This window comes from Pogona vitticeps, chromosome 1 (genome assembly GCF_051106095.1).
Source record: "Pogona vitticeps strain Pit_001003342236 chromosome 1, PviZW2.1, whole genome shotgun sequence".
NCBI lineage: Eukaryota > Metazoa > Chordata > Lepidosauria > Squamata > Agamidae > Pogona > Pogona vitticeps.
The window spans coordinates 310,345,277-310,368,753 of record NC_135783.1 but is presented as its reverse complement, the minus strand read 5'-3'; the positions used below and the strand labels follow the sequence as shown (position 1 = coordinate 310,368,753).

General features: G+C 41.9%; 1 protein-coding gene and 1 long non-coding RNA gene across 2 annotated transcripts in view; one reads left to right on the top strand and one right to left on the bottom strand.

Annotated features, from left to right (window-relative positions):
• LOC144588704 (uncharacterized) overlaps positions 1-23,477 on the top strand; it is a 654,446-nt gene that overhangs the window by 277,576 nt on the left and 353,393 nt on the right. The gene's annotated exons all lie outside the window — the stretch shown is intronic.
• The window catches only part of LOC140703205 (uncharacterized), a 47,535-nt gene that overhangs the window by 14,445 nt on the left and 9,613 nt on the right, over positions 1-23,477 (bottom strand). Inside the window, exons 2-3 of the long non-coding RNA XR_013544407.1 lie at positions 5,282-5,354; positions 1,550-3,578 (exon numbers count right to left, since the gene is read on the bottom strand). This is a non-coding gene — a long non-coding RNA (uncharacterized LOC140703205). The remainder of the gene's footprint in view (positions 1-1,549; positions 3,579-5,281; positions 5,355-23,477) is intronic.

Genomic DNA, 23,477 nt, shown 5'->3' with positions numbered 1-23,477 from the left:
GGAAATCAACCCTGAGTCCTCACAGGAAGGTCAGATCCTGAAGCTGAGGCTCCAGTACAGTGGTGCCTTGCATTATGACGTTAATTCATTCCAGCGAAATCGCTGTAGAACGAAAACGTCATAAAGCGAAAATAAAAAAGCCATTGAAATGCATTAAAACCTGGTTAATGTGTTCCAATTGTCTAAGAACTCACCGTACAGCAAAGATCCTCCATGGGGCGGCCATTTTTGGGTGCCTGTGCAGTGAAAAATGGCTCCTAAACACAGCAGGGAGTCATTTTGAGCACCTGGTGGCCATTTTAAAAACCCAACGTTCAGCTGTTTTGATAGTCGGGAAGCAAAAATCGGTTCCCGAAACAAGGAACCAATCATCGTGCAGTGAAATTCCCCCATTCAAAATGTCATTTTGCGATCATTTTTACGATCGCAAAAACCTCGTCGTAATGCGGATTCATCATTAAAGGGAGCGCCCCTCTTGCGAGGCACCACTGTACTTTGGCCGTCTCATGAGACTGCCTAGAAAAGACCCTGATGTTGGGAAAGTGTGAAGGCAAGAGGAGAAGGGGATGTCAGAGGATGAGATGGTAGAACAGTGTCACTGAAGCTACCAGCATGAATTTGACCCAACTCCAGGAGGCAGTGGAAGACAGGAGGGCCTGGTGTGCTCTGGTCCATGGGGTCATGAAGAGTCGGACACGACTTAACGACTAAACAACAACAAGATTAAGTATTGTTTACCTAGAAAACCTTGAAAAGGGGTTAGAACTCACTTGACAAAATTATTATTATTATATACATATGGAAAGGTGTTCATTTAGGTGCCCAGGGACTTGTGGATCTCTGACCCACTTGCATAAGAGCCATTTAGTGTTGTGCAGGCTAACTGGGCAGGGTCAGACATGTGAATAACACAACTCACAGCCAACGTGAGACATTTTGCTAACTGAGAGCAAAAGGCTAGGCAGCAACTCCCTTTATTCTGTGCACAATCAGCAATGACACTGCCTTATGCCACACATCTGAACGTTTTCATCAGGTGCCTTGCTTTCTGTTCCAGATGAGATCCATGATTAAACCTTTTTTTCATCATAAAAATGGTGTTTAATTTCAGAGTTCTTAAGAGCCATATGCCAGTGGTGAGCTGGGCCAAAACTAAACAAGTGAGACCAAAAATACTATGTTTTAATTCAAGGGTCTTGATTGTCAGGACCTAAGCCTTTGGAAAGTCATTCCAACCTCTCAGAGGATGAGGATGGAGGAATTAAACAAAAGATGGAAATCCCCCAACTGATGAATTTGACTTCCATTGTGAAGACCATACCTGGTTTAGAGTTAGCAAATGGTCAGTAATTTCAGCTCATTGGATTTTTAAACCCTACAGAAAATACCTCTCTTCCCAAGCGCAGATCCCTGTGGATGAAGCTGATTAAGATAAAGTGCAATACCTTTGCAGCGTGAACAGGAAAATCCTGAATCGTTAGGATCTGCTACAAGTGTAATCATCGCTGTAAGAGAATAACTGATTTTTTTTCCTTACAATTCCACTTACCCTGAAGCTGCAGGTATAATTTCTCACAGTAGTATTTATTGTGCTAGCCCAGAGTCAACAATGACGAATATTCCTGTGTCTTCCTAGAGTTTCCTTCTAATTAGCATTCTGTTTTTCATATTTGCAAACAGCTTTTCTGTGAGCTACTTGTAGAGTTTCACACACATTTGCTTTGTAGTTCTTATGATAAAACTGTAAGACAGGTCAGTAAATTTATCCCTTTGTTACTGGCGGTGGTGGATTGAAGCTTTGAGAGAACAGCTGCGCAAAACGAGTCCCTGTTTAATGAGACTTCTAAACTGGGGAGAAAACTACTTGCCTTACTTCACCAGCTCTCAAGCCCAGATCTTGAGTCTTTTAGGGCCTCCTTCTCATTGGAAAACATGTGTCAAAGAGTAGTTATAAGCTGTATCCAGTTGGTAGTCCCATTTACAAGTATACCCACTGAATGAATGGAACTTGTTACAACAACATTTAAGTCAGTCCTATTAATTCAGTGGGTCTCCTTTACAGTATTTTGTATCCAGCATTGTGTAGTGGATAGAGTGACAGGCTAAGACTTAGGAGACCTGTATTTGAATCCCCACTTGGCCATGGAAACCCATGGGGAGATGGCATTGGTAAAACTACTCCTAGTCCTTAAATATATCATCTACCCTGAAAACCCTGTTAGGGTTGCTGGAAATTGGATGCAACTTAGTGGCACATAATAAAATGTAATCTTTGGATTAACAATTGGGTTTAGCCTATGTGTTCTACTTTACAAAAAAAGAGTGTTTTACTTGAAATACTAGTATCCAAATTAAATCTACCTTAAAAATTAAGAAAAGGGAGCAGCAGGGGCATTTAATTTGACCATTAATATCCAGACTGCAGACTATAGAGGCATTCAGGTCAAACTTCCCCACTGTGGTGAGATATACTGAATTTATATTTAAATTATAGCAATTATTTTCAAATTGGCATCCATGCACCTAAATTAGCATATGCAAGCCTTAAGCAAATTTGTGTTCTCCTGTATTCTCTTTTTTAGGTGATGCCTCACAATGGCCTCAACTCTTCCCTGAGTTAAAACATCACCAAAGAAAAAGGATGTAGGAGAAAACAGACAGCAAAAAGGCAATGTGGTGTGTGTGTTGGGGGTAGTTTAGATTGCTGAATGGGGACTGAGGAGCACCATCTTCAAGCTTGCCATGAACCTCTCAAGGCCAGAGGTCATCAACCTTTTTCCTACTGTGGACTGTCTGAGCCTCTGAGTGTCACGTTCCCGGGGGTAACAACAGCAGAGTCCGATAAGCCAGTCCTATGCCAGAAATTCAGGGAATGCAGAGCCGATATCCATATACCAAAGCCAACTCACACAACATAGTCCAGGCTCAGAGTCCAAAGCCAAGGGTCCAGAGAACAAGGTTCAAAGTTGTCAGGAGTGTGGATGCAAGCCAGAGGTTTGACTTGTTGCTTCCTTGGACTTTCAGCTGTCTGAGAGCTGTTTATATAGTAAAAACAGTCCTTGAACTGCTGGAAGCCTTTTCATCCTGTCAGAACTCAGGGCTAGTTGATCGGATGTTTCTGTGGGCAGCCTTCAAGTGATCCTCTGACCTGTTCGTCATAAGTCTTCCCCTCAGCCTGGCCCTCAGCCTATCTACTGGGGGAGGAAAATCTGGAGGTGATCCAGCTGTTTGTGTTTATAATCGCTCAGCATTCTCCTCAGGTACAGTTAACCCCTCAGGTTCCAGATCTTCGGCTGCACTCATGACACTATCCGCCTCCCCAGGGCTCCCCTCTTCAGATGGGCCGGGTCGATCAGGATAGGTGGCATGGAAGTGCTGTACAAGGTCGGCGGGGTGTAAGTTATTGGCAGGTTCCCATGATCGATCCTCAGGGCCATGACCTGCCCAATCTACGAAGTACTGAAGACCTCCCCAGTGGATTCGGGAGTCCAGGATCTGATGGTCCTCGTATTCTTTCTCGACATCGACCAAAATGGGCTGAGGTGGAGCCAGGGGTGGAGGTTGGGCAGGGTCCAGTGCTGCAACAGGAACAAGGAGAGACCAATGGAAAACTGGGTGAATATGGAAAGTAGCTGGGAGTTGTAACCGGAAAGCAACAGGGTTGATTTGCTCTGTGATTAAATAGGGTCCTATAAACCGAGGGTCCAACTTACGGGACTGGCCAGGTCAGCGGAGATAACGGGTGGAAAGCCAGACCTGGTCCCTTGGTTTCAGAGGTGGCCCTTCTTGCTGTTTTCCGGATCTTCGGCTGCACTCATGACACTGAGGGAGGGGACGTGCCCCCTCGCTCTCGGACACATGTATGAAACGTTGGGGGAATGCATTGCCAAAGGCATGCATGCGCCCCCCACTGCTTTGCGCATGTGCAGGACTGCGTGCCACCGCCACCGGCAGCAGCTTGTGAGTCTGAGCATGGCCGGGGGGCTCCCTCCGGCCGCTCGCCTCCGAACGGGCTCCAATGAGGCCAGGGGCAGGGCTCCTTGCTGCCCTCTGTGGTGGGAAATTCAAATGGTGAGCAGCCGCTGGTGCCAGTTCCAGAGCTGGAGGCACCAGCGGCAACATCGGCCTGCTGAGGGTAGAGAGGAACACCAACCCAGGCCTTGTTGGAGCCCGCCAGGAGGCCAGCAGCCGGAGCACCCAGCCACGCTCAGCCTCCCAGCTCTTGGCCAGCCCCGTCGCCGCTGGGCCGCAAAGACAGATCTCCTGCCCCCTCCACATGCATGCCCCTTCCCACAACTAGTTTGCGGGTGTGGGCGCATGCCTGAAGGAGTGAGGCAGTGCTCACACCAGCTCTCGCACATTTGCGTGTGCACAAAGCAGCTGTGGGGAGGGGAGTGCGTGCGGGGGCAGGGTGGGAGGTCTCTCTTCGCGGCCCAGTCAGGCTCAAGCCAGTCAGTATGCCTCAGTTTTGCTTATCTCACAGGATTAGTCTGAAGATACATGTGGGTAGCAGAGAACAGTACTGTATGTCTTGTTTTCCACTCCTTGAAGGAAAGATGGGAAATCCCTAAATAACAGTACGGAGAGTAGGCTTGCCCAAATCAGCAACACAGCCATTGCCATTTCATCCATTCATCCATTTGACTGATTTATAGGACCACCTTTCTCCCAATAAAGGGATTCAAGGCAGCTCACAAAATAATAAGAATGGCTTTGAGGTTGGCCCAGGTAAGGATGTTTACATTGGTGATTTTCTTTTTTTTTTTCCATGGCAAAAATACAAAGGAAAGAGCAAAACTGAACTCTGGAGAGTTTCTTCACTTGACAGCAAGAAGTTAGTTTTTGTCTCAGCAAATTACAGAAGGGGACTGAAATTGCCTTGTTTTGTAAATCTGTGAATTTTGATAGTTGTTTTTTTTTTTTTGTTTTGATAGTTTGCTTGGCCTTGTTTGAGCCATGTTTTGTAAATCTGTGAAAGGGTGGCTGCTTTCTTGAGATAACACTTTTTTTCCTCAGAGGAGAAGGAAAAAAAACAACTTTGGACCTGTGATAGCTGGATGTAGCATATCTTATACTCTATATGAATGTATCATATCTAATCTACACAAACAAATGTTGCTCAGAATTGGTGTAGGTGGTTTTTCCCATGGCTACTGGTTTCTTAACTATGTTTCTGAAAGACATTGTGAAGCACACATATGCAGATATTACTTGAAGTTTTAGAGTGAATTCTGTCTACAGGTGATATAAGTGGGATCATAGTAAATAATAGTTTTTTAACCAAAATGAGCTGCTCCTTTTGAATAATCAGGATTGTATAACTTGAATGCTCACAGACACCATCAGAAGCAGAACTAAAAAAAATACAAAGAAAAAATTAGAGGAAAATTGTATAAGGATGTATCCGTCTCATTATATTCCTAACCATAAACTTCTCAGAACCATAGTGAATATCTTACACCACTAAGAGTATGGGTAGAATCCATCACTCTCACTCTGCTGGTGCAATGGCAGGATCCAGATGAACTAGGAAGGGGATAATCCAACTCTGTGATGCTCCGTCCAGAGGCACCCAAAACCATCTCTGTAAAGCGAGGACTATGCCTTGAGCCCATTTTTGCTTATACAAAGGGCACAAGATGAAGAGAATACTGTATTAGTGAACTGTGAAAAGAAGAGTGCATGACTCAATAATATATATTTAAATATAGTGCCTATGGATCATGGGGCACATGTTGCCCACCCTTTTGTTGACAGCAAAAAATCCATTCCTCATCTTCAAAGGGCCGGGTTTGCTGCAGTACTAACAGCTTCACAAGTACTTAAGAACTGAAACTAGCTCTCATTCTTGTTACAATACTCTGCCAACCTGCAGTTTATAGCCAACAAATAAGTATACGGACAGTCTTCTATTTGAAGCCCTCCTCTAGGATATCTAAAAAAAATAAAAAGGAGGGGGAAATGGATGCATTGAGGTCATCAATTATTCGATAGTACGTGGAGAAAATACTGAACGGCTATGTAGGTCACTCGATCACAGTCTTCCATGTTATTTAGATTTTACTACATTTTCTTTCAGCTGTATTAGCCCAAATACCTTTCAAATGCTAACTTTATTTTGTACCAGCACATGTTGTGTTTACTGTCAATAACACAATGACCTTTTTCAGTTAATCATTACATCAACTTGTAACTGGTCTTCTTGTTTTCCTTCCCATCTTCTATCATAGGATGCTGTTTCTGGCCACATTTTGCAACCAATACTGTTGTATCTTCCTTGGAACAACTCAGTGTTTCAATGTATTCGTGAAGGCTTTCACGGTCGGGATCTAATGGTTGCTGTGGGTTTTTTGGGCTCTCTGGCCATGTTCTGTGGTTGATGGGTGTCGTTAGCTAGTGATCCCCAGCCACAAGGACAGGGGATCACTACACACAAAAGAGCAGCTAACGACACCCATCAACCTCTTCTCCTTAGCAAAACAATAGACCCACAAGACACACTAATCACCCATCTACAGAAAAAGACAAAAGCCTATCTCATAGCCATAAATACTGCAGCCCCAAGCCAACTACACCAGAGCACAGAGTGCTGTCCTCTGAAGATGCCGGCCACAGAGACTGGCGAAACGTTAGGAAGAACAACCTTCAGAACACAGCGAAAGAGCCCGAAAAACCCACAACAACCAACTCAGTGTTTGTATTCCATATAGGTGAATCTCTTGTATGAAAATGGAAGATGAGCACATGTGTCCTTCCTTATGAGTAACAAAGCATGATAAGATAGAATGGTTTACTTCCCCCACTGCATTTCTCTCATATCTGACACCAAAAAACATTTCCTTGGTCCATGAACAAAAGTAGATCTGTATAGAAATCCTCCAAGCCAATCTATATTAGAATATTAGACATATGGATCAGGACTAATCTGCCCCATTCATTTGAACAGGGCAACCCAGTCCTAATATTAATTATTCCACTTCCAATATAAATCAAATAAATAAATAAATAAATAAAAATTCTCAACAAAACAAAACATTTTCATGAACGGAAGGGGAATAAAAATGGATGTGGAACGAAAAATAAGAAAGAAAGAAAGAAAGAAAGAAAGAAAGAAAGAAAGAAAGAAAGAAAGAAAGAAAGAAAGAAAGAAAGAAAGAAAGACTGGCAAAATATTAGGAAGAAAAACCTTAAGAACATGGCCAAACAGCCCCGGAAAACTGACAACAACCAAAGAAAGAAAATGTTTGCACATTTATCTGAAGATTGTACATTCCCCTGCTTGGAAGCAGTTCTGTGTTCCAGGAAGTTGGTTGGACTCTTTTCAACTTCTCTGACAAAGGTTGCCTCTGTAAGAAGGAAGGTGCCACTCTAGCAGTCAAAGACGCTATGGTACCCTTTGTTTGCATCAAGTGATTGATTGTGGAACCTACAATAGCTGTTTCTTTCTACATCATTCCTTTCTAGGTACAGTAAACAAGCACATATGGTGCACATATAAAATGTTATACTTCTGAATATGTAGTTAAAAATCTGCTGGTTCACAGACTTGGATTTTAAAAAATCACAACACATGAATGGAAGGCATTTCTGTTTGCACTGGAGAAAGTGAATAACTTCCCCTGGCTACAATTTACCATGCCTCTATGCAAAAAGATTCCAGAAGGTTGAGCAATTATCTACCAAAGACAAAACGAGCCATGTTGACTATGTACACAATCCAAACAAAGCAATATTTTTCATTAGGTCACTAAAATCTTATAAACAATGGCTAGCATTTGATTCCTGCAGGACTCTTCACCAGGCTGGGCATTACAAAGCTAAGGAGTGTGGAGAAGAGAAAAGTCTCCCAAATGGTGGCGAGACATAGGACGAGGGTCTCTTGTAGAAAGCAAGTTCCGAAATAGACACTGCAATCTTGTTGAATCTGTTCAGGTTTTGGTTTTACTCTCAGGAAATGGAAATTCATTTATTTACTTATATATTATTTACTTAGAATATTTTTACTCCACTTTTCTCCTTAAAGGGACCCAAAGTGGCTGACATCCTTAAAGCTAAAAACAGTGAGTATACAAATATAAAAAGAGGATCAAAGAAATAACATACTAAAAAAAAATAAGCAACACCAAAACACATTCAAAGCAGTAAGGTGTAACAACAATCCATTAAAAAAACCCACTTAGGCAGCTAGTCATGCAGGGAAAGCTTGCCTTAAGAGATAGATATTCACCTGCTTGCAGAAAAACGGTGAAGATGGGGCCAGCCTAGTCTCCTGTGGGAGGGAGTTCCGGAGTCTGAGAGCAGCAACAGAGAAGGTCCTCTTCCATGTCCCTACCAAACGCACCTGTGAAAGTGGCAGGGCCAAGAGCAAGGCCTCCCCTGATGATCCTAACACCCAGGGAGCCTCATAGAGGGAAATATGGTTTTTGAGAATAGCTTGGACCCAAGCTGTTTAGGACTTTATAGGTTGGAACCAACACCTTGAATTCAGCCCAGAAACAGATAGGCAGCTGGTGGAGCTGCTGTAATGGGGGATTATGTAATCCTTTTTACCAGCCCCCATCAGCTTTTACGACCTATTGAAGTTTCCTGGCACTTTCTATAGGCAGTTCCATATAGAAGTCATTATGGTAATCCAGCCAAGATGTAACTAAAGCATGTGTCACCATGGCCAGATCAAACCTCACCAGGAATTGTGCAGCTGGCACACTAGTTTTAGTTGTGCAAAGGCACTCCTAGCCACTGCTGAAACTTAAGCAGGTTCAGAGACAAGTTCAGGAGTATCCCCAAGCTGTACACCTGTGCTTTCAGAGGTAGGGCAGGCCCATCCAGAATGGGCTGCATCCCTATTCCCTGATCTGCCTTTCAACTGACCAGGTACATTTCTGTGATGTCTGAATTAAGTTTGAGTTTCAAAGCCCCTCCCAATCTTGGAAGACAAAGAGTTGCCTAACAACACACCCGCACAGAGCTGTCCTTGTTTTGGCTATTAGAAGGGAGACAGATGGGCAAGTATTGGTGTTCCCATACAGTCATAAATGCTTTTCCCCACCAATATTGTCTTGGTGCTTATTGGCATATCTTCATTTCTAATACTCATAAATGTAACCTGTTTCATACTTGCGACATGAGGTCATGGGAAAACGCAAGTAAAAGGAGAGCTTCTTTATTTGCATGGTCAGAACCGCCTTCTTTCTGATGTGCACATAGATCACAAAAGTGTATCAGACTTAATGGTTTTACTGGAAATCCGTATAAATTGACATGGCAGACTGTATTGATCGGGAGCAACCTGGACAATTTCCAATGCACCATGCACCCCACTAAGTCTTCTTTCGTTAAAAAAAAAAAGAGTGGAGAGGAGAGATTTATTTCAGTGGCACTTGCATAGGAACGGAGGACATGTGGTGGTACTGGAATATTTGAACTGCATTTCTCAAGCCTGCCTACTGAAATCAATGGGACTGATGCAAAACTGCACTGGAGTAACCTTTTTGAGGATTAAACCCTTGGAAAATAAGTAGAAAATGTAATCTCAACAAAATTTAATTTGCACTTCATATTTAATGAACACAGATTTTCCCAGTAGGTGTTTTTCCAATGTAATTATTCTGAATTTATACATTGACCTACTGGAATTAAAAGTATAATAAAAATATTAAGACACTTGCAGCTCTTAGATTAGTTTATAATTAATTTGCAGTGTGCATTACATAAAAATCTGATTGGTAATCCAGATAAATTAGTCCTGTATGACCCTCTGGGCTTTGTTCTTCATTGCATACCTAGCACAGACGCAAGTGCACTCATTTTCCTTTGACAGAAGACAAAATTATTGAATTTTGATTAGGCAAGTTTCTTCAAACATATGCAAACTTTCTAGAAGATGTATCATTTAACTTGTGACACTCTGCACGAATATTGTATAAATACACATACCCTCATATTTCATACAGTATTATTATTTTTATCCCTAAAGGGTGTACATTAATTACACTGACATGTTTTTCATTCAAAGGGGATGAAAACTATCACAAACAGGGGTTTTCAGTCCCCTGGAAAATACCTCAGAAAAATATTCACAAGGATCATACCACAGCATGGATTCTAACCAGGTTTGCTCCACTAAATTAAACTGGAATCTTTGTCATTCATCTTAATCAGCTGACATTTATTATATACTATAAATAGCCTAGCTGGTTAGAAGGGGAAAGATACTGTCCTTAGGCTATACAAAATAATCTTGTGACATGATTTTTTGAGCCACTGTGTTGGCAAAAAAATGCTATATCATCCTACCAGGCCACTTATGTTCTGTTGACTTCAATGGGCTGCTGTCCAGTGAGTTGCAATTTCAATGTTTGAAGTGGGAAGTAAGACTTGCTCTTCTAAGGCAAAGTTATGACCTACTGCACTGAGGTCTAGCATAGAAGCTGTTCTGTAGGTCAACATACCTATACCAACACAGCCATCACTATGAACCGTTCAACACTGGTGTAATAATAATGTCCATCAGCAATTCTCCAACTTAGTCATGTTCCAGGGTTGGAGGACATCACAGCTCTTAAGTCTAATGTTTAATTGAATCATGTCCCTCTTATTTCATAAATATTTCCTTTTATAACTAGCAACGTATGGTGCTGGAGGAAAACATTCCACTGAACTACACTGTCCAATCATACAATGTAGATGCATGCAGTGACTTACATTGAACAGCAGTCATGTGAACAGACACATCAAACACCCTCTTTGTGAAAAATACAATGGCTCCAGTCAAACTAAGATTAGTCATGTAGGAGGATTTCTATGACATTTCACATATTCTCTGTAACTACATTTGAACCCATAAGCAAGTTCAAACATGTTTATGAGTAATCTGGCCTTTCTCACTAGATTACTCATAAGCATGTTCAAACCCATGCATAAACTCAAACATAGGTCGCAGAAAAAAATATGATATGTTATAGAAATCCTCCCTCTATATGACTCTAACCTAGTGCAAGAGAATTAGGTAGTAGAAGTCTAAAAGAGTTGAATGGACTGTACCAATTCAGACAGGAAATGCCAGTTTTTGGACACACTTACTGTAATACAGTGGTACCTCGACTTACGACCATAATTCGTTCCAGAATATGGACATAACTCAAAATGGCTGTAAGTTGAAGCACCATTTCCCATAGGAATGCATTGAAATGCAATTAATCTGTTCCAGCCAAAGGGGAAAAAATCACCAATAAAAATCACTGCAAGACTCATTGGAAACACGATTAATACCTTCCGGCCAAAGAGGGGGTAAAGAAAAGCAATCAAGCATGCAAGATCTATTGGAAATGCACAGAAAACAAATGGAGCAATTGGAAATGCACAGAAAACAAAGGGCGCAGGTCAGAAATGCAAAGGAAACAAAGGAAAAAGCAAGAGAAGCATGCAGGACCCATTGGAAATGGGGGGAAACCCAAAACCAACCAAACCCCCCAAGACCCATCGGAAATGGGGGGGAGCCAACAAACAAACAAATCACCCAAGACCCATCGGAAATGGGGGAAAAAACCCAGCTCCCCAAAACCCATCAGAAATGGGGGGGAGAAAACCAACCAACAAACAAACACCCAAGACCCATCGGAAATGGGAAAAAACACTCCACAAATCAATAAAAAAAACCAAGACCCATCAGAAATGGGGGCCCAAAAAAACAAACAATCCCCCCAAGACCCATCACAGCACAGAAACATAACCCCCCCAGCCCAAAACCATGCTGCAAAACACCCAGAACAGTTTTTAAGAAGCTGAAAACAGCACCTTACCTCACCAAGCAGCCGAAAGCCTCCCTTGCAAACACACACACACAGTCTCAGAAGCAGAAGCGAGGCAGTGCCAAGCCTCCCCTGATTGCACACTAACTGCTGGGGCAAAAGAGCTACAAAGAAGGAGCCTCGTTGCCACCTACAGTTAGCAATTTAAATTTCCTGCCTTTTTTTGTTTGTAAGTGGAAGCTCCAGTCACACGTAGAAGCAAAATTTTGCGGCCGGAGCTTGTTTTAACTTGAAATGGTCGTAAGCAGGGATGTTTGTAAGTCGAGGCACCACTGTAATAAATTGCTTACCAGAAGGGGGGAAAAGCAAGGCATCATGGGAAATATTTTAGTTCACTCTTCTATATTCTACTTTTCTGCTGGCAGAAAGGTATTTTGTTTTGATTTAAGGTTGGGAAACAAATAAAGAAGCCCCAATTCTTCTCTTACCATTTGAAGTGGAACAGTTCATTCTACCCCATCTAAAAACATGCAACTAGTAGAAATAAAAGCTTTGAATTTTTTAGACTGCAAATGCTATAATTCTCCTTACTGGAAGACCCACCTGTAGGGACCAAACACTACAGATACCTTAATTGTGCCCACCTGCAAAGAAGGTCCAGCTGGCAGGCTTCATGTCTTGGCTAGATCTAACTTCCAGTTTGAAAAGGAAACTTCCCAACAGCCATTGGGATAGTTTCCTTTTCAAACAGGAAGTTAGGCCTGTCCAAGACATAAAGCCTGCAAGTTGGGTCTTCTCTGCAAGTAAGCACAATTTAAATGCCTGTCAGGTCTGGGTAAGAAGAACATCACCACCGAACTGTATGAAATCTTTTGTCTCTGCTGGAGGGAAGGTGGAGTACCACAGGACATGAAGGATGCAAACATCATCACATTGTACAAGAACAAAGGAGACGGGTGACTGCAATAACTACCGTGGCATCTATCTTCTTAGTGTTGTAGGGAAGCTGCTTGCCCGTGTTGTGCTGAAGAGGCTCCAGGTGCTTGAAGACAGAGTTGATCCAGAATCACAGTGTGGATTTCGAGCTAATAGATCCACCACTGGCATGGTATTCTCCCTCAGACAGTTGCAGGAGAAATGCAGGGAACAACAACAGCCACTCTTTGTGGCCTTCATAGATCTCGCAAAGGCCTTTGATTTGGTTAGCAGGGATGACCTTTTTAAAATACTTCCCAAGATTGAATGTCCACCTTGTCTGCTTAACATCATCAGATCCTTCCATGAGGGAATGAAAGGCACTGTAGTTTTTGACAGCTCAACATCTGATCCTTTTGACATCTGAAGCAGAGTGAAACAAGGCTGTGTCCTCGCACCAACCCTTTTTGGGATCTTCTTTGCTGTCATGCTGAAGCATGCCTTTGGAACTGCAACAGAAGGTGTCTATCTCCGGACTAGATCAGACGGAAAGCTCTTAAATCTCTCTAGATTGAGAGCGAGGACCAAAGTCCAACTGAAATGCATGCAGGACTTCCTTTTCGCAGATGATGCAGTCGTCGTTGCCCACTCTGCTGAAGACCTCCAACAACACATGAATCGTTTCAGCAAGGCCTGCCAAGACTTTGGACTAACAATCAGCCTGAAGAAAACACAAGTCATGGGCCAGGGCGTGGACTCACCTCCCTCTGTTACCATCTCCACAAAAGAATTGGAGGTTGTTCATGACTTTGTGTACCTTGGCTCAACAATCTCTGACACCCTCTCTCTAGATGTCGAGCTGGACAAATACACTGGCAAAGCAGCTACCATGTTCTGGAGACTCGCAAAGAGAGTATGGCTCAATAAGAAGCTGACAACATATACCAAGATCCAGGTCTATAGAGCCTGTGTCCTGAGCACACTCCTGTACTGCAGTGAGTCCTGGACCCTTTGTGCATGGCAGGAGAGGAAGTTGAACACCTTCCATATGTGTTGCCTCCAACGGATTTTTGGTATCACCTGGCAGGACAAAGTTCCAAATCGAGTAGTCTTAGAACGAGCTGGAATTTTCAGCATGTATACATTACTGAAACAGCAACGTCTACGTTGTCTTGGGCACGTCGTGAGAATGGCTGATGGTCGGATTCCAAAGGACCTCCTGTATAGTGAATTAGTGCAGGGAAATCGCCCCAGAGGGAGACCACAGCTGCGATACAAGGATATCTGTAAGCGGGATCTGAAGGCCTTAGGAATGGACCTCAACAGATGGGAAACCCTGACATCTGAGCATTCAGCCTGGAGGCAGGCGTTGCATCACGGCCTCTCCCAATTTGAAGAGACCCTTGTCCAGCAGGCCGAGGGAAAGAGGAAGTCACAAAAGCAACAAAACCAGGGAACTGGACAGGGGGCAGATTGGATTTGTCTTCAGTGTGGAAGAGATTGTCACTCTCGAATTGGCCTCCTCAGCCACACTAGACGCTGTTCCAAGTCCTCCATACAGAGCACGTCACCATAGTCTTTCAAGACTGAAGGATGCCTAACCAGGTCTGGGTCCTATAGGTGGGTTATGGCATTTATAGTTCAGAAAAGTCTGATGTACAGCCCTAGCAACCAATCTTTATTTTAAAAGGAAAAAAGTACTGTAATCACAAGTCCCATTGCTTTCAAGAAGAGATGCAATACAATCTATTTTATTAATCCAGCCCCATTTTTTTTACCGAGTTTATGTAGAATATGTCCCATCAGCAGCTGTTGCTATGTGCATTTACATATATGCAACGTCTTGTGTGATTCTGCCTAAGCTATGTTTATTGCATTGTACAAGCAATTCATTTCCTAGGGAACTATGAGTTGCTGTTATGGTATGGTAGCTATGGCAACAGAAAAAAAAAAACACAAAAGCAATGATCTTATACATAAACAGGTCAATGTGAAAACAACCCTGAAAGCTGCCACTGCCTAAGTATGAAAGGTATGTATAAAAGATTTGACTGATCTTAAAAATGCACTGAATGTTTTTATTCAGAGGTACACCATAATCTGAAAGAAACTAAGTCCACTGTGCCTCTTTAGCCATTGTGCAAATCAAATCACAGTGTTGCTAGGCAATGCTTACTATAACCAAGTAATAATACAATGTAGGCAAATGAACCTTACTATTAATCAAAATCATATTTGGGTCAAAACTCCTATAAAATCATTGCTTTAAAAAAAATGAAGGCCATCATATGAATAAGTTCTAAGACTACTTAACAATGGCTGCAGTCAGATAAATGAGGCAATGTTTGAAAAATGGCTTCCAGAGGATGATTGATATTTTATATAGATCTGAAATCCTCACCTCAAAGAGAATCAGACATAGTTGTGCATGCTCATAATGTCAGTAGTCTTGCAAGGGTTTCTTGTTATGAAGGTGCTCAACTCTAGCGATCTGTTAAACAAGTGAGCAACAGAACATCCTAAAAACCCAGAATTTAGGCTGCCATCTTTCCACAACCTAATGAGAGCTACTCATTTAAAGAGATAGCCCAATAGAACAAAGTGAGTGGCAATGCTTTATCAACCTATGAGTCTATGTCCAACCCACTGCTGGTCATGGCATAGAAGTCTGCATAGAATTCCAGTGGAATATAACACAGCTGGCCAAACAAACATTTCCGGGGATTCGAGAACTAGGAAATATGCCATGAGTTATTATTGCCATAAAGTACAATCAGTAAGTTTCACAATGTATTTTGAAAGCTGACAAAAGCAGTTACTTGGGGGGGAAATTAAAGTATAGATAAGGCAAATTATAAGAGAAAGGAGGATTTAGCTAAGGAGCTTAGTGGAAATAATGTGAAGGTTTGTCTTAAAACCTCTATTTCCTTTAAACCATACCTCATTGAAGATATTTCCTATGCTCAGTCAAAAAAGGAATGTAAGGTCAAGTAGACTACAGATGCAGAGGGGGAAAACAGGATGGGGAAATTAGTGTTAAATAACATTTGTTGAATCTACTTCAGCCAGCCAAATTCGTCTTAGCCTGACACTGGGAAAAATTTATATTGAAACAAATGGAAAGGATGAAATACATAACAACATATTACATCTGCCCAACTAACTGCTCAGCTGAACAAATCAGTAATTCTGGAAGAATCGTGGTCACTCATATGATCATGTAAGAGCAATTGTCTAAGCTGTACAGTAGCTTCCTTTACACACATAAACTTTCCTTTGTATAGCCAGTCTCACACTGGTTGTGTCACAGATTACATGACCATGAGTTGGGGGCCTGCTGAATGGAAAAAAGTGTGTCACAATTGCCCTCACATAGACCAAAAAAATCAGTATGATTTTGGTCAGTGCAAATGAACCCTGCTTGCACAGTTTTCTTCCAACAGCCAGGATTTCACAACCAAGGCCTTTTATAAATTTCATAGTGCTAATTTTATCCTTAGAACCCCATATGGTTTGGATATGGGTACCTGGAAGGACCACTTCCTTCCTTGTTTGAAGGGAATCAACCCTGAGTGCTCACTGGAAGGTCAGATCCTGAAGTTGAGGCTCCAATACTTTGGCCATCTCATAAGAGAAGACTCCCTAGAAAAGACCCTGAAGTTGGGAAAGTGTGAAGGGCAAGAGGAGAAGGGGACGACAGAGGATGAGATGGTTGGACAGTGTCATCAAAGCAACCAACATGAATCTGACCAAACTCCGGGAGGCAGTGGAGGATAGGAGGGCCTGGCATGCTCTGGTCCATGGGGTCACGAAGAGTCAGACACAACTGAATGACTGAACAAACAAAACAAAACAAAACATAGGAAAGGCTTTTTAAGTGGTGGTATACAATGTTGTAATGCTTGACCCAGTGCTGTTTGCTCTTAGTGTCTAGATCTAACTGGATTCAGCTGTTTTGTATGAGCAGTTTTTTTTTAATTGTCCAGGTCCTCAAGTGATTTTAGAGTTGCTTTTTATGGGATGTTTAGTACCCTCCATTCTGCTTATATTTTCTCTCTTAAAATTATTATTATAATTGTTATTTGAATGCATATAGGTTTCTTGTGGAAAGCAGGATGTAGACAGACTGAATAAAACAAGCCAGCCAGCCAGCACACCACTGAGCCATTGTTCAGGAGAGGGCTGCGCCAAGATAGATTCAAAGGACTGATCCAAGGCACTTTATTCTTTAAAAGAGCTGTGACAGTGCAAGCTTTGCCTGTTTGAAAGTGTTCTGTTGGATCAGAAATAGAGTGCATATACAACAAATTCAGAATCTATATAGCCCAGAGGGAAATTTCATCTCCAGGCTGAAATTAAATTCTTATCCTGGAGGAGATATTATTAACAGAAAAGTCATTGCCGAAGTCATATATTTGCAGTCGCTGGAAAATTTAAGATTTCCCTTTATGAGGGGAAGGATTTTAAGTCAATACATGATTTAATAGAATTGTTTTATTCTTCAGTCAGCCAGATTGTTGGAGACAGCCAGCCTTTCTCCTTCCCTTCTTTCCCATTCTATCAAGTCATTATTTTCCTTTAAAATCATTCTTTTCAGAGTATTTCTTTAACAATGGTTTTTCTAAAAACCTTCTTGGCTTGATCTCAAATCTCAAAGGAACCACTGTAGAACTCTTTTTTTTTTCTGGGCTGTTCAATGACACCGGAAGCCAGTGACACAGGAAGAATCCTGATGCACACCAACTGGGGATCAGATAGATTCGAGGGGGATAAGATTGTCAATGACTTCTCATTGTGATGGCTGCATAATACCTCCAAGATCAGAGGAAGTACCTATCCAACTGATGATTTGAAGGATACAAAGGGGCAGGTCCATAAATCGGCTCGAGCAAGGGTGACTTTACCTCTTAGCACCAAAATTCAAAAGGCACTGGAATTTAGAGATGACTCTACTGAGGAATGTTAGGAAAATAAATGGTAACATCCTCCGGTCCTATTCATGTTCACTTTTATTTGAAAGCAGGGGGTGCCCCCTCCTTGCACCTTTTCTTCAGGAGGCTTGTGCCCATCTATCAGAGTGGACTGTGGGGGGAAACAGTGCTGCTTACCCCAGATGCCAAAATTTGCTAGTTATAGCTCTGCTGTGGGGTTCATGTTCCTTTGTGGGCTTAATGTGGAAACAGAGCACTGGATTAGATAGGCCTTTGCTCTGACCCATAATAGCTATTTCTGTGTCCTTTAGCCTTGCACACATAGCTATATGGTGCTTCTAGCAACCTGGCATGGGAAGAGGGAACTTCCAATGTATTTAGAGATGTAGGCAAAAGGCGGGGACAGTGACTTTCCCACTACTAAAGGTAACTTCCATGGGGGCCACTATGGTAATTGTAATACTTACTCAGTAAGACCTTATTCCACCCCAATCTGTTCTCAGGATACACAAGTATTGCATTCTTCATGTAGTGGGTCACATTTTTATCAGCCCCCTTCCTATTCTTGACTCTTGGGAGTAGGCAGGGAAAACCCAAGAATCTCTAGTGGGGAACTAATTTATCAGTGCACCATGTCTGCTGAGGACATGAGACCAATTTCTTTTGCAAATGGTGTGCAGAACTGTAGTGTGTTTTGGTTATTTGGGGTTTGTGGTCTGGATTCCTGGATGTACAGTGTTTGCATTAGGCTGTCACAGAACAAATCATTACACAAACTGAGCTGAGTGCCAAAGGACCAAACCAAGATAACAGGATATTGCTGTGAAAGCTTTCCTCATGGACACATAGACAGAGACAGTGAATCTACGTATAATTTCCAGTGCTTTTGGCCTTGATAAACATAGCTCTGATTGTCAAATGTCTTACATTTTCCTTTTTAAGGTTATATAATTAAATTTATTCTTCCCCCTGTAATGCCTAAATCAACCCACAGGCAACAGCTATGCAAGTTCAGATTTCTAATATTTTCAAGAACCCTTCAACTTCGATATGCATCCTTGATGTAGTACATCTGGGAAAGAAGCAAAAGCAGCAGACAACCATAGAAATGTTGTGTGCACCAGCACTTCAAGGCTACTCAGAGTCAAGGCCACAGCATGTCAAGACTTTAAATTCTGTATCTTGCATCACATCAGAAAAATATTGTCACCTCTCATTGTAACTGTTCACTCAGAGCTGTCACGATGCATTCTGGTACATGGCAATGGAGTGGTTTAATGCTGGATCTTTGACATACTTCACATGTAGCTGCCACAAATAAATGTGTTGTGTAGTACATGCACAAAGGTATTTTTCCCCTCCCAATTCAATAATTACCCATGGTATTCCCATTGTTTTCTCTCTCTGTTGCCTTGGCAGTATTTTCTATTCTTTTGCTGGCAATTACAGCTTGTTTCCTATTCCTTGGTTACACACATAGGTCTACCCCAGAAAACTGGATGAAATGACTTTCTTTCTTTTTCTTTCTTTCTTTCTTTCTTTCTTTCTTTCTTTGTCTTATTTATAGGTCACCTTTCTCCCGATAAAGAGACTCAAGGTGGCTCACAGTATTAAAAAGAATAGTATTAAAAACATAATAAATTATACATTAAAACAATTAAGCTATAAAACTAATTAAAATACATTGAATGATTAAACTCATTTAAAAAATTATAAACCATTTTAACTAAAAAACAGAAGAAAAAAACTAACCAAAACAAGAAACACAGTCTCTCTGCTTCTACGCATAGCATCTGAAGAAACAAATAGGTTGTGATCCACAATAGGCTAATCAAAAAGTTGCTATAACATTCCATCCTGCCCAGTGAGACTTGAATTCTTTCAGCCTGTGATGCCAGATATGGTGGACAAAGCGCTTGATCGCTGTCGGGCCACCACCTCCTCTCTTGACCCTTGCCCAGCCTGGCTAATCAAAGTAGCCAGACCTATAACAACGGAATGGGCCACAGTGATAATTAATGAAGACACTCATTAGGCCCATCAGGAAGAAACCAAACTTGGTGACAGATGATCTTGGCAATTATAGGCCCATTTCCAATGTTTCCTTCCTCAGCAAAGGGTTGGAGAGGGTGGTGGCTGATCAGTTTCAGGCTCTTTTGGATGAAACCAATGCCCTGGATCCATTCCAGTCAGGCTTCAGGCTACCCCATGGCACAAAAACTGGACTGGTCACACTGTTGGATGACTTGTTGAGGGAGGCTGACAGGGGCAAAATGTCGCTGTTGGTCCTCCTCGATATCTCAGCCGCCTTCGATACCGTCAACCATGGTATCCTCCTGGGGAGGCTCTCTGAGCTGGGAATTGGTGGCCTGACACTTGCCTGGCTCCGATCCTTCTTGGAGGATCATCCCCAGAGAGTACAGCTTGGGGAGAGTGTCTTGGCCCTGTGGAATCTCAATTGTGGAGTTCTGCAGGGCTCGATCATCTCCCCAATGCTGTTTAATATCTATATGAAGCCGCTGGGTGGCATCATCAGGGGATGTGGGGCCTTGTGCCATCAGTATGCTGATGACACGCAGCTCTACATCTCCTTTTCACCTACTCCAGTGGATGCTGTTCTGTCCCTTCAGCGTTGTCTGGAGGCTGTACTGCAATGTATGCAGGAGAATGGGTTAAAGCTGAACCCGGACAAGATGGAGGTCCTGAAGGGTAGGTGGCCCCTCCATTGGCGGCTTGGGAAACTCACTTTCTTTTGGTGGGGTGACTCTCACCACAAAGAGTGAGTTTCACAGCTTGGGAGTACATCTGGATCCAGTGCTCACCATGGAAACCCAAGTGGCATCAGTGGTCCGCTCCACCAATTACCATCTGTGGCAGATTGCCCAGCTGCGTCCCATCTTGATGGCGGGGCCCTCACCACTCTGGTCCATGCGCTTGTAATCTCGAGATTAGACCACTGTAATGCGCTCTACGTGGGGCTACCTTTGAGATTGATGCGGAAGCTTCAAATTGTGCAGCATGAGGCAGCCAGATTACTTAGTGGAACAAGAAAACACCAGCATATCTCTCCCACTCTGGCTGCCTTCCATTGGTTGCCCATTCATTTCCGCATTGATTTCAAAGTGTTAATGTTGACACATAAAGCCCTAAACAGTTTAGGACCTCGATACCTAGCAGAACACCTTCTCCCACCTAGATATACTCGAGTCACGTGCTATAGCCAGGAAAGACGGCTGAGGGGCCTAACACTGAGAGAGGCCCAGAAAGAAAGAACAAGAAACCGGGCCTTCTTGGCAGTGGCCCCTCAGCATTGGAACAGCTTGCCATCAGAGGTCTGCCTGGCACCCTCGCTAATTAAAGAGCTAATTAAAGACTTGGCTCTTTAGGCAGGCCTTCCCTCCTGTCAATACTTGACTTTTACTTTCTACTTAATCTTTTGTTTCATATTTTCCATTTTGATTAATACTAATATTGTCAATGTAAATTGTTGTTGTAATTATTTTATGAATAATTTTATTGTGAGCCGCCCTGAGTAGACATAGTCTAGAAGGGCGGGATAAAAATCTATAAATAAATAAATAAATAAATAAATAAATAAATAAAGAAAGAAAGAAAGAAAGAAAGAAAGAAAGAAAGAAAGAAAGAAAGAAAGAAAGAAAGAATTAGGGCAGAAACAAATGTTATAAAGATACCCTTAGAAGAAGAAAATCCTTGAGGGCTAATAGTGTATGACTGTCACAGGTGAGGTCCTCTCACTTCTTCAGAATCTGTATATTACCTAATAGTATGCATTTTTGATTGGTCTTCAGAACATAGGCACTAAGTTCCTTCGAAGTCTAATTTCTCAAATATGAAAATCCACCTCAGTGACATCTCTCCAACTTAATTGACCATCTGGAATGTCTGTTTCTATATCTATGTGTGCGCTACTCTAAATTCATAATTCTGTTGAATAAACTAACATAACTGTATCATAATATTAGTTAAAAACTCACAATGTTTTTCATTCATTATCACTCTCCTATTGCACTTATTTGTCTGATGTTTTGGCAATGGAATTAACAGCTACAACAACGAAGAGGCAGGTAACCATGAAGGGGCAAAGTCAACAGCTGCTGGCTTGGGAATGCCTCAGAGTGAACTAGCTCCTTGCTGGTTACTGCTGCCAGCAGCTTCTCCTTTCTCTCTCTCTCTCTCTTTGTTAGGCGCCCCACCTACTTGCTTGTGCTCCTTCAGTCTTCCCTTTCCAGGCTCAGTCATTTACTGAAAAAGACCAACTTGAGGTATTTGAAACTTTACATAATTTCCTATCTGCGAACAAGCTACAACAGGGCTGGGCAATTAATTTCATTACATGAAAAATCTGAACTGTAATCGGGGGCCAAACCAACTTTACTTAAAAATAAAATGAAATACTGATGTTATGATTGTTTTTATTTTAAACATGGTAATCTTCACAAATATTAAAGAGGTTTTTTGTGGCATGTTAAAGATAAGCAACTGATGAACTTTAGACAAAAAGCTATAAATGGTTTTGATGTTCAACTTGTTCAGTGAGAGAAATCCAGTCTGTCTTGGGCTTGAACAAGTGCTTAAAACCGGACTGGAGCAACGACCGGTGGACCGGACAGGAGTGGCTCACGGCCCGTATGTGGCCCTCGGGCCAGATTTGGCCCAGGTCTGAGCTACAAGAACAAGCTACAGCTCTACCAGGGAAGGAACAAGAAAATAACTGAATGCTTGAAAAGGCTAAAATCATCATTTGAGAAGCACTTCTTAAAACCTGGAGAAGAGAACAACTGCATTGCAAATCCCTTTGAAGAAGAATACTTCTGAGTTGCCAGATTATCAGTCAAGAGAAGTTGATCAAACTTTCCACTGATGCAGAACTGGTGGACAGGTCTTTCTCTCCATTATACCTTTATAATAAATAAATAAATGTCATAGTAAGCTGAATGCAGTTCCAGATTTAAGACTGTATCTAACTTCAATTGAACCTGGTTTCAAAAAAACCCATGTTCCTCAAAACAAGCTCAAGACACTGAACATTTACTGTGCATAAAATTTGTTGTGTGTTTTATAAATATTATTTCAAAACATATTAAAGTTTTTCAAGTGTTAATAAAGTAACAAATGCAATGTATTAATTTATGTAATGTCGGTTTTTTGTGTAATCTGAGATGTATTTCCTTGAATTCATTGTATCTTTTGAGTTTTGAATGTAAATCTATGTGTCTTGTCTGTTCACATTGTTATTTCATTGCTTTTTGATCCCATTGTTGGGTTATTTACTTACAGTTACAAGATTTAATTCTGAAATTATAGCAACTAATATTAATTAGAAACGTTTTGCTCATTTGAAGAGTACAGTTTATGGAAATGGGCTGCCAAGGGGTACATAAGTGAGAAAGGGTTGGGGAGCTCTGAATTGGGAGAACAAATTGGTTGATTTCTCCTTTATACTTTGTGAGAAGACCTTTGTCTGGATTTTCTGAAATGAGGCTCTAATTCAGACCTCAGCCGAACATGGTGTCCTATAAAGTAGCCCAAGACAAGTTACTTGCCGAAGCACTAAAACAGGATCCCAGCCAAATCCTGTCTTCAGATTTTACATGCTTGAAAAATACCTTGAGCAACAGTGTTTCATTTCATTGGTAATGACAAGCCAACAGCAGTAGCAATGTGCATGCAAATTTATGCATATGCTGTGTACTGATTCACTGATTCATCAGAGGCTTTATAGGCAGGCTGAAATTAGCTTTCTCATACCAGTAGGTTGAATGTATCATCTCCTTGAGGATAAAAATAGGAAGGTGACAAACAATAAAACGACTCTACCGGCCTGCTGCATAATAGTTTCCTTGAGGTTATTAACTTTTGG